This window comes from Podarcis pityusensis, assembly GCF_964106645.2.
Source record: "Podarcis pityusensis genome assembly, chromosome: 8".
Lineage (NCBI taxonomy): Eukaryota > Metazoa > Chordata > Lepidosauria > Squamata > Lacertidae > Podarcis > Podarcis pityusensis.
In genome coordinates this window covers 2,904,999-2,919,779 of record NC_138033.1, presented here as the reverse complement: position 1 = coordinate 2,919,779, position 14,781 = coordinate 2,904,999, and the positions used below count along the sequence as shown (strand labels likewise).

The following is a 14,781-nucleotide window of genomic DNA, read 5'->3' as shown; positions in this document are numbered from 1 at the left end:
CTCTTTGACATCTGGTGGGAGGGCGTTCCACAGGGCGGGTGCCACCACTGAGAAGGCCCTCTGCATGGTTAAGAACTTTGCTTCAGGATGAGAACAGAAATCGTGCTCCAGCGGCGCAGCAGCAGCGGGAGGCCCCATTAGCTAAAGTGATGCTTCAGGTTAAGAACAGTTTCAGGTTAAGAACGGACCTCCGGAACGAATTAAGTACGTAACCAGAGGTTACCACTGTGCAAGGTTTGTCCACTGGAGAGACAAAGCCACACCTGAAGGTTGCAAGAGTCAACACTATTTCCTCAGACCAAGGTAGAGCAAAAGCTCTAGTCCCATGGAAGACAGGTAGCCATAGGTTTGAACTGGTCAATCCAGTTGCAGGTAGTTCCAAATGCAGAACTGGTGGAACAGGGGTATACTATGTCTATGACAACTGTTTGTTTATGTCTGAGAGTGTGAGACAGGAAGTGTCAGTACTGTTGGGGTATTCTTGGAGAGTTTAGTTTCACTTCTGTGTGTGATGCTGTTCTGTACCACTGCTGAGAAAGCACAGACATTCTGATGGTTTCTTTGTATAAAGTAAAGGGTAAAAGGACCCCTGACCATTAGGTCCATTCGTGACCGACTCTGGGGTTGCGGCGCTCATCTCGCTTTACTGGCTGAGGGAGCCGGCGTACAGCTTCCGGGTCATGTGTCCAGCATGACTAAGCCGCTTCTGGCGAACCAGAGCAGCTCACAGAAACGCCGTTTACCTTCCCGCCAGAGCGGTACCTATTTCTCTACTTGCACTTTGACGTGCTTTCGAACTGCTAGGTTGGCATGAGCTGGGACTGAACAACGGGAACTCACCCCGTCGCGGGGATCCGAACCGCCGACCTTCTGATCGGCAACTCCTAGGCTCTGTGGACGCCACCTGCGTCCCTTTGTATATAGACTGTAAATAAAGTAGTTTAGAGCTACTGATTGACTCTTCTGCTATGAGATGCTTGAAGATGAGTGTGCTCCTCTCAGGAGGGAGGGGTTGCTTATCACCGGTCTCTTGGGATTGAGGAAGATTTACAGCCAGAGAGTGACCATTGGAGAGAGTGTCATGGGAAGGTGGTGGCCTTTCCCCCCAACACAAACACCCCAAAGAACCTAGGACTCTATAGATAGACTGCCTCTGGACCTGGAGGTTCCTTAAGTACATAAGAAGAACGTGGGCCAAGGGTCCATCTAGTCCAGCACCCTTTTCCCACAGTGGACAAATATCCTAGGCGCTGAGATAGACTGCTTCTGGGCCTGGAGGTTCCACAATACGGAGGCTCTTCATGAGAAGGCCCTCTGCCTGGTTCCCTGTAACTTGGCTTCTCGCAGGGAGGGAACTGCCAGAAGGCCCTCGGAGCTGGACCTCAGCGTCCGGGCAGAACGATGGGGGTGGAGACGCTCCTTCAGGTATACTGGGCCGAGGCCATTTAGGGCTTTCAAGGTCAGCACCAACACTTGGAATTGTACCTGGAAATGTACGGGGAGCCAATGTAGGTCTTTCAGGACCGGTGTTATGGGGTCTCGGTGGCCGCTCCCAGTCACCAGTCTAGCTGCCGCATTCTGGATTAGTTGTAGTTTCCGGGTCACCTTCAAAGGTGGCCCCACGTAGAGCGCATTGCAGTAGTCCAAGGAAAAGATTTAGGGGCTCCTATCTTGGTTCGGGTCTTCCCTTCCAGAGCAGGAGAAAACAAGCTTGCTCCATCCTCCAAGGGACAGCCTTTCAGATATTAGATGATGGCTTTCAGTCTCCTCCAGGCTAAACATACCCAGCTCCTTCAACCATTCCTCATCAGGCTTGGTTTCCGGACCCTTGATCCTGTGTTCATCAGCCTTGGGGATTGCAATGCCCCAGACAGAATGAGGAATTAACAGGAGACGCAGATCTCAGGGCCAACTAGGCACAATGGCTATATTCTACCTCCATTGTTGAAAGCAGTGTACCTCTGAAGACCAGCTGCTGGGAATTGCTGATACAGAGAGGGCTGTTTCACCCCGGTCCTGCTTGTGGGCTCCTGGGGCATCTGGTTGGCCACCGCGAGAGCAGGATGGTGGACTCAAGGGCTCCTTTCGGCCCGATCCGCCGGGGCTCGTCTGATGTTCAGAGAATCATCTCTGTGTTTGCGTTCCAATCTCCCAGAAGCCTGTTCTCAGAGCAGCTCCCAGCATATCAAATGATTGTCGCTACATATCCCAGTTCCAACGCGCCCTATGAATAATTACAATTGCAAATAACCGTCATGTCTAAAAGTAAACATGAGTTAAGAATATCCGTCTGCGCAACTTTGAACAAGGCGAGACAATTGAATTTACTTGAGCCAACAGCTTAAAGCGATGCAGGAGAGAGAAGGAGGCCTAATTCAGAATGTGCATTCTTCCTCTGTGTCTTAAGGACCGGATAAATGGCCTGATCCGTCAGTCTCTTCGGATGTTCTTATGCTTATTGAGCATTCACCCTGAGTTTCTTGCACAAACTTTGAATTAAACTGCAACTAATCCAGAATGCGGCAGCCAGACTGGTGACTGGGACTGGCCGCATAACACTGATCCTGAAAGACCTACATTGGCTCCCAGTATGTTTCTGAGCACAATTCAAAGTGTTGGTGCTGACCTTGAAAGCCCTCAGTGGCCTCAAAGGCCCAGTATACCTGAAGGAGTGTCTCCAGCCCCATCGTTCTGCCCGAGGGCCTTCTGCTGGTTCCTTCCCTGTGTGAAGCCAAGTTAGAGGGAACCAGGCAGAGGGCCTTCTCGGTAATGGTGCCTGCCCTGTGAAAAATCCCTGTGGATGTTTGATCTTTTATCGTGTTTTAAATATTCTGTTGGGGGCCGCCCAGAATTATTGTTGTTGTAGACTTGTGAAATATTTGTAGAGCTGCTTGCTGCCCGCTGCCGTGGCGCCCGCCATTCTTCCTCACCGGAAGTCCTCATATGATGTGTTGCGCACAAGACACATCATATGGGGACTTCCGGCGAGGAAAAAGGGCGGGCGCCACGGCAGCCAGCAGCTCCTGAAGCCAGCCAGAGCCAACTGCGCTACCAGGCTGGCTCCGGGCTGCTGAGGCTGCCACTGCCATGCTTCCCAGGGACAGATTTGCAGGGACATTCCGGGGACGGAATTTGTCCAGGGACAGATATTCAAATCTGGGGGCTGTTCGGTAACCCTAGTGTAAGCCCCTGCAGTCCAAAGACAATTGGAAAGCTTTTCCCATTTCCTTCCTCCTTGCAGAGAAATATTTGAGGTCAATTTGGGAGAGTCAAAATGGCTTCAGGATTGTTCTCTTGTACTATTTCAGACACGTGGTTTATATACTTATGTATGTGTTTGCCTTGTACATTTGTGAACATTTATTTTATATATATAAGACCTTAGAATTCCTATAGTAGTATCATAGAATCATAGAATTGTAGAGGTGGAAGGGACCTCAAGAGTCATCTAGTCTACCCCCCCCCCGCAATTCCACAACTGTCTCTGGGTGGGCTCGCCCCACAGCCAGACACACTGACCCAGTGTGCCACTAAAGCAACTTCCTAGATTCTGAATGAGGGGAAAGGGTATAGGGACCAGGAGATGATGCCATCCTGGAGAGATGCTGCCGGTCAGTGTAGACTGTTGTTGTTATTGTTGTTTAGTTATTTAGTCGTGTCTGACTCTTTGTGACCCCCTGGACCAGAGCACGCCAGGCACTCCGGTCTTCCACTGCCTCCCGCAGTTTGGTCATACTCATGTTGGTAGCTTCTATGACGCTGTCCAACCACCTTGTCCTCTGTCATCCCCTTCTCCTTGTGCCCTCCATCTTTCCCAACATCAGGGTCTTTTCCAGGGAGTCTTCTCTTCTCATGAGGTGGCCAAAGTCTTGGAGCCTCAGCTTCAGGATCTGTCCTTACAGGGAGGAGACTCTTGAGAGTCCCATGGACTGCAAGAAGATCAAACCTCTCCATTCTTAAGGAAATCAGCCCTGAGTACTCACTGGAAGGATAGACCCTGAAGCTGAGGCTCCAATACTTTGGACACCTCCTGAGAAGAGAAGACAGGTGTCTTTGTTTGACAATCCACGTGAGCCCAAGGATTTTCCTATATCAAGGCAACCCTGATCCCAACAGACCTAAGGCCTGGCTCTGTATAACGCAGCTTCTTCCTGTGTCCCTAGGCCAGCATTGTCAACTCTGACTGGAAGCAGCTGTCTTGGATTTCGGACAGGAGCCTCTCCCACCTGATGCTGCGAGGTGCTGGGGTTTGAACCCAGAATCTCCTGCATGGGTGATGGACCCTCGTTCACTGCGATTCCTGCATTGCAGCGGGTTGGACTAGATGACCCCTGGGGTCCCTTCCAACTTAATGCTTTTCTGAGGCAGCCTTAAAGGCCTGGAGCCCCGATCGCCTCCCCTTGCCTGGCACAGCTACAGGGCAGGAACACTGCCAGACTCCACAAGATCCAAGCAGGAGAAAGGAAAAACAGGGTGCCTTCTCCTTGCCCCTATGAGCACCAGTTCCCAGAGGGGCCCAGATGTTGCGTAAGTATCAGTGGTGTCAGAAGTGCAGAGCAGGTGCCAGACGAGAGCAGGAGCTTTGGAGAAGCAGCGGAGCCTGGAAACTAATAATAATTAGCGTCCTCAGCTTTATTTATAGACAGTGCTCAAGATGGTTCGCAGGCTTTGGCTGAGTCATCATTACGACAGCCTTGTGAGGTAATCCATCATCATCATCATCATCTCGTTGGAGAATTAGGGCTTGAGGCCGAAAGAGAACTGCAACCTGGTTCAGGCTCAGTGCAAAGGCCTCTTTTGCCCCAGTGTCCTGTTCCCGACAGGGGACAGCTAGAGGCCTTTGGGGGAACGGTTGCAGCATTTGGGACTTTTTAGTTTGGAGACTTTTTAGAGGGACGCGGGTGGCGTTGTGGGTTAAACCACAGAGCCTAGGACTTGCTGATCAGAAGGTCGGCGGTTCGAATCCCCGCGACGGGGTGAGCTCCCGTTGCTCGGTCCCTGCTCCTGCCAAGCTAGCAGTTCAAAAGCACATCAGAGTGCAAGTAGATAAATAGGTACCGCTCTGGCGGGAAGGTAAACGGCGTTTCCGTGCGCTGCTCTGGTTCGCCAGAAGTGGCTTAGTCCTGCTGGCCACATGACCCGGAAGCTGTACGCCGGCTCCCTCGGCCAATAAAGCGAGATGAGCACCGCAACCCCAGAGTCAGCCGCGACTGGACCTAATGATTAGGGGTCCCTTTACCTTTACTAGTTTGGAGAAAAGTCGAGGAAGACACTGCAGGAGAGGACTGTATAAAATGATACACATTAAGGAGCGAGTGGGTAGGGAACAGTTTTTCTGCCTCACAATGCTAGCACTCAGGGGAGAGACTGGGGACTCAGCTATACGTCTGCAAATATCACGTTTTAAGAGCATTATACAAATGTGGCACTAGATGGCGCTGACAAGCTAATAGCAAATTCAATATATATACTGTATTAAAAACTTGTTATAAAAGGATTTTTACAGCAGTTTTTAAAAAAAGAATTAATGCATAGATTCCACCTGGGAAAAGGTGTCCCTGTTAATTCTCCTCACCCTCTCAGTGGCTTTGGATACTGGGATGGTAGCAGATGCCGCAGAAGACAGAAGATGATCTTCACAGATTGGAGAGCAGGGCTCAAATTAACAAAATTAATTCCAGGAAGAACCAGATGCACAAAAATAAGATGCAGGTGAAATAAAAAAATTAAGGTCTTATATGTATAATAAATGTTCATAAATGTACCAAGCAAACACGTACATAAATATATAAACCACATGTCTGAAGCAGCACAGGAAAACAGCCCTGAAACCATTCTGACTCCCAAACTGACCAAATGTTTTCTCTGCAAAGTCAAAGGAAAATGGAAAAGCCTCCCCATTGTCTTTTCCTTCACAAATCCTGTCTTAAGGGCAGGTCTGTCTGTGTTTGAATAGGGTGAGCCTGTGACCTGGCTCAGGAACTAAATATTTATCATGACAAAAGACTGGCCGGGCTCCCCAGGGTATCCAATCAAGTGACCATTAACAGGTAACCTGCCAGACAGGAGATAAACAACGCACTCAGATTTCTGCTGTAGACCTCCCCTTTCTGTGATGTAGGTATGATGTATCTGGCGGGGGGGGGGTCTTGAGCTACACCCCTTTCTGTGATGTATGTATGATGTGTCTGGGGGTGGTCTTGGACTCCAGGGTGGGCAATTTAAAATGTCTATAGAAGGGCAGACACACCTGGGTTCTGGGTTCCTCCTCCTTTCCTGCGTGTGAGAGGAGCATCCTGTTGCAACAGATCAATAAAGATCAGGCTTACGAGCTGCTTTGTTTCTCAATATTCTCCGGCTGGCCTCTGTTCTTTTCTCCGACCAATGGAGAACCTGCAAAGGACTCTATAAGGGCTCTTGTGTCCCCCATAAGGGAATAAGGGCAGATTTTTGTTTATTACACAGGACACCTGGCTTACTAGCAGTACATGTGTAAAGGATCTTGGGGTCTTAGTGGACCACAAGCTGAACATGAGTCAACAGTGTGATGCAGCAGCAAAAAAGGCTAATGCTATTCTAGGCTGCATCCACAGAAACATAGTGTCCAGATCAAGGGAAATAATAGTCCCGCTCTATTCTGCCCTGCTGAAACCACACATGGAGTCCTGTATCCAGTTCTGAGCACCACAATTTAAGAAGGAGACTGACAAGCTGGAAAACGTGCAGAGGATTGTGACCAAGATGATCAAGGGTCTGGAAATTTGGGTTTGTTTACCTTGGGGGGGGGGGAACAGACTGAGAGGAGATACAATAGCCATATTCTAACATCTCAAGGGCTGTCACATGGAAGAAGGAACAAGCATGTTTTCCCCTGCTCTGGAAGGCAGGACCCGAACCAATCGATTCATGTTACAAGAACAGGAGATTCCAACTAAACATCAGGAAGAACAACCCTTGGGAGGTTGCGGATACTTCTTCCTTGGAGGTTTTTAAGCATCTGTCATGGATGCTTTAGTTGAGATTCTCGCATTGCAGCGGGTTGGACTGGATGACCCCAGGGGTCCCTTCCAGCTGTACAGTCCTATGATTCTACAATCTTTCTCAAGGAATGGTTGGTAAAGGTCTCTCAATACGATAATCTTTATTGTCATTGTCCCATACGGAACAACGGAATTGAAAAAATCTACACCAGACATTCAAAAACCAAGAAGCCTGCTATCCCAGCTATCCCAGCCTAGTTAACCCCCTAAAAACTCTGATACCCCATAATTAAATACAATATACCCCCACAGAGACTACCTTACACTGTGTTTAGAACCAAAATCGCATTTGGATAGAAACTGTTTCTCAGGCGGCTAGTCCTAGTCTTGATAACCCTGTACCTTCTTCCAGAAGGCAGAAGCTAAAAGAGATCATTTCCAGGGTGCGCACTATTCTGCGCTATCTCTGCATCTTTCTTATGACACCAATAATAATAATAATAATAATAATAATAATAATTTATTTATTTATTTATTTATTTATTTATTTATACCCCGCCCATCTGGCTGGGTTTCCCCAGCCACTCTGGGCGGCTTCCAACAAAGACCAAAAATACACTAAAATGCCACGCATTAAAAACTTCCCTGAACTGGTAGGTGTTTTTCTCTTTGACATCTGGTGGGAGAGCGTTCCACGGGGCGGGTGCCACCACCGAGAAGGCCTTCTGCCTGGTTCCCTGTAACCTCACTTTTCACAGGGAGGGAACCACCAGAAGGCCCTTGGAGCTGGACCTCAGTGTCCGGGCAGAACAATGGGGGTGGAGACGCTCCTTCAGATATACTGGACAGAGGCCGTTTAGGGCTTTAAAGGTCAACACCTTTATGGAAGCATAGATTTGATCCAAGGTGGGAAGAGGGCACCCAATTATTCTCTCCGCAGTCTTTACAACCCTGGACAGCATTGTTTTTTCCCTGACCGTGCAGCTCCCAAACCACACACACACCGTAAGTTAATACACTCTCCACACTATGATGGTAAAATGCCATCAAGGCTCCCTGATGCCTTTGACAGCAGCTGCCAGCCAGAGCCGTCAGCACTGATCTAAGTGGACCAGTGTTCTGGCTCCAACTAAAGCAGTAGCAGCTTGTGTTCTTAATAAATCTGCATGGGGCTTCCACACACCCTGACTCTAAATAGTATTTCTTTTTTAAGGAGGAAAAAAAGTGAGAGTGTGCATGTGTGTTTTAAAAAGGAGTGAAATGTGTGGTTCTCCTCCTCCCTGCCCTTTTTTCGTGGGGGGGGGGGGACCTATCAAAAAGAGCTGTTAAAAACATCTATATATAACTCTTCCCCTCGGAGACTTGCAAGATGGGAATGTTGCCATTTGGAGATCTTGGAAGAGGAACTTAGCTGCAAATCGGAATAAACCTTCCACACAGATGTACGGGAGCAGAGAAGGAAGATGGTTGGAGCGAGCTGGGGGTGAGATTAACATTTGTTAAAAAAAGCCTTTTTTTGTTAGGGATTGTAGGGAAAGACCTGCCAAGGAAAATGAAGAATATATTTATGTATGCGACAATGGCGGCAAGAGTCTTAGCGTGGAAGAATGAAGAAATCTCGACTGAAGAACAGTGGCAAGAGAAATTGATGGACTATGTGGAACTGGCGAAATTGACCCACAAACTACATGATGAGGACAGCTGTGACTTTAAAGAAGAGTGGGAACCTTTTACAAAATATCTAAAGAATCAACAAAATGAGTTGGACTCCTTGGCAAGTTTTGAATAAACATAGACTACTGGTTAACATCAGGGACACGGGTGGCGCTGTGGGTTAAACCACAGAGCCTAGGACTTGCCGATCAGAACGTTGGCGGTTCGAATCCCTGCGATGGGGTGAGCTCCCAATGCTCTGTCCCAGCTCTTGCGAACCTAGCAGTTCAAAACCACACCAGTGCAAGTAGATAAATAGGTACCGCTCCGGCGGGAAGGTAAATGGCGTTTCCGTGTGCTGCTCTGGTTCGCCAGAAGTGGCTTAGTCATGCTGGCCACATGACCCAGAAGCTGTACACCGGCTCCCTCGGCCAATAAAGCGAGATGAGCGCCGCAACCCCAGAGTCGGCCATGACTGGACCTAATGGTCAGGGGTCCCTTTACCTTTACCGTTATAATAGATAGCTAGCCTAGAGATTTTTTACATTTTTATAACATGCAGAGAACAATATGTGTTAATAAACCAGAAAGAGGAACTGAGGGAAGTCGTGGGGGGGATATGGGGGGGGGAGGAAATGGGGGGAAATACAATAGCTGAAATAATTTGTTATGTCAAAATTGTTAATAAAAATTATTATAAAAAAGGAGCGAGTTGGGGGTGGAATCAATGAGAGGGGAGGGACTGCCAGGATATCGAGGGGGGAAACGAAGAAGTGCTGGGAAAGAAGGGGCTTGCATTTGAGCTGTCATAGAATTGGGGAGTTGGAAGGGACCCCAAAGGTCATCCAGCCCAACTCCCTTCCCTTCCAACCCCCCAATTCTATGATTCTATACGAATCCCAGAGAGATGGCCATTGCAACCTCTGTTAAAAAAACCCAAGGAAGTCGAGTCTGATCCGCGCTTGCAAAAAGCTGCCTTCAACCCCCGCAGGCTTTCGCGAGTCTTCCCACTTCTTGACAGAGTCAAAGACTGATGGATCCTGGCTTAACATTTCAATATGTGCCACTTCATTAAAGGAACGGAGTGCCGGGGGGAGACTTCGCTGCAAGGGGGCTGCCCTCTAATCTCCCCGACAAAAGCCAGAGTTATTAAACCATTAGAAGCTATACGTTTAATAATTCTTCCACTGACTTCAGGGCTTTGCGTTTGTGTGTGTGTTTTAATTGCAATTATTCGCGGCAAGGTTTACAGAAAAAAAGAATCACAAGGGGTTGCTGAGCTGCCTTCAGACGCGGTTCCTGGAGTCCCAGCCCCAACATCCCTGCTAGTTGCACCTTGACCTTCTGGACCATAGCTGTCAACTTACAGATTTGAAAACAAGGGACCAGGAGCCTCAAAAATAAGGGACCAGGAGCCAAAATAAGGGATTTTCCGAACACAGGTATGTTCAACTTCTGAGCCCCTCCGAGCCAAAGGCAGAAAGCCCAGCCAGCAGCCAAACGAAGCCTCAAGCGGTGGTTCCCACAGCGCAGCAACCCGGCAAAGGGGATGCAGCAAGGAAAACCACCGTCACCTCTCCGCTGGGAAGTGCTGAGCAAAGGCGAGTCCCCAGGCAATGCGGCTGATTTGATGGGCACAAGGCATGCAAGCTCCACCCCCCAGTCATTCTTAGACTCCTTATTGGGTGAGCAACGCAGCCAAGCAACACAGCTGGAGCCTCCCTCCTCCCTGGCCGGCAGGGAGGGAGGGAGAGGAGCTGCTTCCTTTGAAACCCGGGAAATTTAAGGGACATCATCAATCCTGGACAGCAGCGGGACACGGCACTGGGATAAGGGACTGCCCCGCCAAATAAGGGACAGTTGACAGCTATGTTCTGGACGGGGGTTTGAAGACCTTGTCACCGTATAGCCATCCTGGTTAGCACCCATCCATAGCCCTCTCCTCTTCCATGAACTTGTCCAACCCTCTTTTAAAGCCATCCAAGTTGGTGGCGGTCCCTGCTTCCAGTGGGAGGGAGTTCCACAGTTGAACTCTGTGCTGCTCGAAAGAGGACTTCCTTTTACCAGTCCCGAATCTTCCAACGTTCAGCTTCATTGAACACCCGCAAGTTCTAGTGCTAGGTGAGAGGAAGAGAAGCTTTCCTCGTGCCTCTTTCTCCACGCCATGTCTAATTTCATGATAATACAATAATAATAATAATAATTTATTATTTATACCCCGCCCATCTGGCTGGATTTCCCCAGCCACTCTGGGTGGCTTCCAACCGAATATTAAAAACAATACAGCATCAGACATTAAAAACTTCCCTAAGCAGGGCTGCCTTCAGATGTCTTCTAAAAGTCTGGTAGTTGTTGTTCTCTTTGACATCTGATGGGAGGGCGTTCCACAGGGAGGGCGCCACCACCAAGAAGGCCCTCTGCCTGGTTCTCTGTAACTTGGCTTTTCTCAGTGAGGGAACCGCCAGAAGGCCCTCGGTGCTGGACCTCAGTGTCCGGGCAGAACGATGGTTCTGAATGACCTACATTGGCTCCCAGGATGTTTCTGAGCACAATTCTGAGCACAAAGTGTTGGTGCTGACCTTGAAAGCCCTCAACGGCCTTGGTCCTGTATACCTGAAGGGGCATCTCCACTTCCATCGTTCTGCCCGGTCACTGAGGTCCAGCTCCAAGGGCCTTCTGGCGGTTCCCTCGCTGTGAGAAGTGAGGTTACAGGGAACCAGGCAGAGGGCATTCTAGGTGGTGGCACCCTCCCTTCAGATGTCAAGCATATAAACAACTAATGGACTTTTAGAAGACATCTGAAAGCAGCCCTGTTTAGGGAAGTTTTAAATGTTTGATGTTTTATCATGTAAAGCAGAGACAACACCTTGCTGACAAAGGTCCGTATAGTTAAAGCTATGGTTTTCCCAGTCGTGATGTATGGAAGTGAGAGCTGGACCATAAAGAAGGCTGATCACCGCACAATTGATGCTTTTGAATTCTGGTGCTGGAGGAGACTCTTGAGAGTCCCATGGACTGCAAGAAGATCAAACCTCTCCATTCTGAAGGAAATCAGCCCTGAGTGCTCACTGGAAGGACAGATCCTGAAGCTGAGGCTCCAACACTTTGGCCACCTCATGAGAAGAGAAGACTCCCTGGAAAGACCCTGATGTTGGGAAAGATGGAGGGCACAAGGAGAAGGGGACGACAGAGGACAAGATGGTGGGACAGTGTTCTCGAAGCTACCAGCATGAGTTTGACCAAACTGCGGGAGGCAGTGGAAGACAGGAGTGCCTGGCGTGCTCTGGTCCAGGGGGTCATGAAGAGGCGGTCGTGACTAAACGACTAAACAACAACAATATTCTGTTGGGAGCCGCCCAGAGTGGCTGGGGCAAACCCAGCCAGATGGGCAGGGTAGAAATAATAAATTATTATTATTATTATTATTATTATTATTATTATTATTATTACTACTACTACTTTGGGAGAGCCAAGCAAGTTTGGACAACTATGGTACATTTGCAGCACCTCAAAGGAGAAGATGAGGGTGACCTGAGGAGACCCATCCAGGGTGTTGAACCTTTGGTTGAGCAACTGTGGCATAGAGGAGGGGATTTCTCTCTCCCCTCAACCAAGAGGGTGCTGGCTCTGTTGTGTGTGTGTGTGTGTTGTTGTGTTTGTGTGTGATAAACTCATCTAGACACTAAGTGACGCTGAAACCCTTTTCTCCCTGGAACCAGACAAATTGTGTCGTGCCAAGACTCCGATGTGTTTTTAATAATATAAGGTCGTTGGCTTTTATTTCTGACGAGCGAAATGCCCACCAGATGGTGGGCATGGAGCTATAGGCATGCAGCGGCAATGATGAGCTGGAGGCATGCCAGCCCCAGCTTCCCTTCCCAGCTGATTTCTCCTCGCCCTCCTGTCTCCTGGCCCGCTGCCTCTCTATCCCTCTGCTGGGGACTTTGCCTCTGGGCTGCGGCTTCAGCTGTTCCTTCCAGTTATAGTAAGTTCAGCAGTCTTTGCTGGGCATGTTTAGCCTGGAGAAGAGGAGGTTAAGGGGTGATATGATAGCCATGTTCAAATATATAAAAGGATGTCACATAGAGGAAGGAGAAAGGTTGTTTTCTGCTGCTCCAGAGAAGCGGACACGGAGCAATGGATCCAAACTACAAGAAAGAAGATTCCACCTAAACACTAGGAAGAACTTCCTGACAGTAAGAGCTGTTCGACAGTGGAATTTGCTGCCAAGGAGTGTGGTGGAGTCTCCTTCTTTGGAGGTCTTTAAGCAGAGGCTTGGCAACCATATGTCAGGAGTGCTCTGATGGTGTTTCCTGCTTGGCAGGGGGTTGGACTCGATGGCCCTTGTGGTCTATTCCAACTCTATGATTCTATGATTCTATGATTCTATGATTCTATGATTTGCGTGGCCTGTTGGTTGTTGGAATGTGGAAAAATGCAAATAGGATTGAGGAGAGACTGGGGATTGGTGCTGTGGCTGGTCAAGTCACAAAGCAGGGGGAAGGCAGTGCTATTTCCATATACAATGGTACCTCGGGTAAAGTACTTAATTCGTTCCGGAGGGCCGTTCTTAACCTGAAACTGTTCTTAACCTGAAGCACCACTTTAGTTAATGGGGGCTCCTGCTGCCGCCGCGCCGCCGGAGCCCGATTTCTGTTCTTATCCTGAAGCAAAGTTCTTAACCTGAAGCACTATTTCTGGGTTAGCAGAGTGTGTAACCTGAAGAGTCTGTAACCTGAAGCGTATGTAACCCAAGGTACCACTGTACAATTTCGAGGGGACTTTGTTTTGGTTTTTTGAATGTGGTGTCTCTCTCAAAGGGGACGTGGGTGGTGCTGTGGGTTAAACCACAGAGCTTAGGACTTGCTGATCAGAAGGTCAGCGGTTCAAATCCCCCGTGACGGGGTGAGCTCCCGTTGCTCGGTCCCTGCTCCTGCCAACCTAGCAGTTCGAAAGCACGTCAAAGTGCAAGTAGATAAATAGGTACCGCTCGTGCAGGAAGGTAAACGGTATTTCCGTGCGCTGCTCTGGTTCTCCAGAAGCGGCTTAGTCATGCTGGCCACATGACCTGGAAGCTGTACGCCAGCTCCCTCGGCTAATAAAGCGAGATGAGCGCCACAACCCCAGAGTCAGTCACGACTGGACCTAATGGTACGCCGGCTCCCTTGGCTAATAAAGCGAGATGAGCGCCGCAACCCCAGAGTCGTCCGCGACTGGACCTAATGGTCAGGGGTCCCTTTACCTCTCTTTCAAGTGAAAGGTTTCACGTACCCCACACACATTCCATTCACCAGCTTTCCCGATACAGTGGTACCTCAGGTTACAGACGCTTCAGGTTACAGATGCTTCAGGTTACAGATTCCGCAAACCCAGAAATAATACCTCGGGTTAAGAACTTTGCTTCAGGATGAGAACAGAAATCATGCTCTGGCGGAGCAGCAGCAGCAGGAAGCCCCATTAGCTAAAGTGGTGCTTCAGGGTGCAAAAGGGACACGCATACAAAAGTTAAAATACCTAAAGTGGATTAAGATCACCTCCGCTTGCAGGTAAACTGGTCCCCGATTTGAACCCTTTAGCTATTTATTTATTTTTAGGGCTGCATCCCTAGCCTGCTTTTCCTCCACGGAGCTCAGGGTGAGTAGCCCGCAGTTCTCTTGCCATCGCAAGGTCCCTTGTCGCCAAGCTGATTTCCGCCTCTCATTTTCCTTGCCATCTCCGGGGATGCTCCAAACCTTGCAATCTGCCTCCTGCCTCGGATTCCAGATTTGTGGGCGCAAAGCCCTCCTCGCTGGTTTTAAAATACCTGCCACCTTCTCTGCTCCACCGGGTTCCTGTTCCCCTGCACCTTTTTTAAAACCAGAGGCTATTTTTAGCTTTCTGGCTGGCTCGCTGGCTCTTCCTCGCGGGCTCCCTCTGGAGAGAGAGGCTCCATGGAGATGGATTTCGCAGATGTGCCGTGCAGCGGGGCTCTGTGACGAAAGAGGAGGCCCGTTGGCAAACAGAGAGCCCTCGCCATTCGATTGCAGACGTTTCCCCAGCTTTAAATCCAGCCCCTCCACATTTTCATATTAGTTGGCATGTGTTTTTCTCGTTAAAATGAGGATGGGGGGAAATAATCAGCGCTGAAGAGACAGCTCAGTCAGTAAAG

At 49.2% G+C, this 14,781-nt stretch overlaps 1 protein-coding gene across 3 annotated transcripts in view; it reads right to left on the bottom strand.

Moving 5' to 3' along the window:
• The window catches only part of LRFN1 (leucine rich repeat and fibronectin type III domain containing 1), a 135,440-nt gene that overhangs the window by 43,455 nt on the left and 77,204 nt on the right, over positions 1-14,781 (bottom strand). Inside the window, exon 1 of one of the 3 annotated variants that reach the window (XM_081018750.1) lies at positions 1,960-2,086. The exons of the other annotated variants lie outside the window; for them this stretch is intronic. The gene's annotated coding sequence lies outside the window, so the exon portion shown is untranslated. Of the gene's footprint in view, positions 1-1,959; positions 2,087-14,781 lie in introns of those variants that run through there. 3 annotated transcript variants of the gene reach the window in all.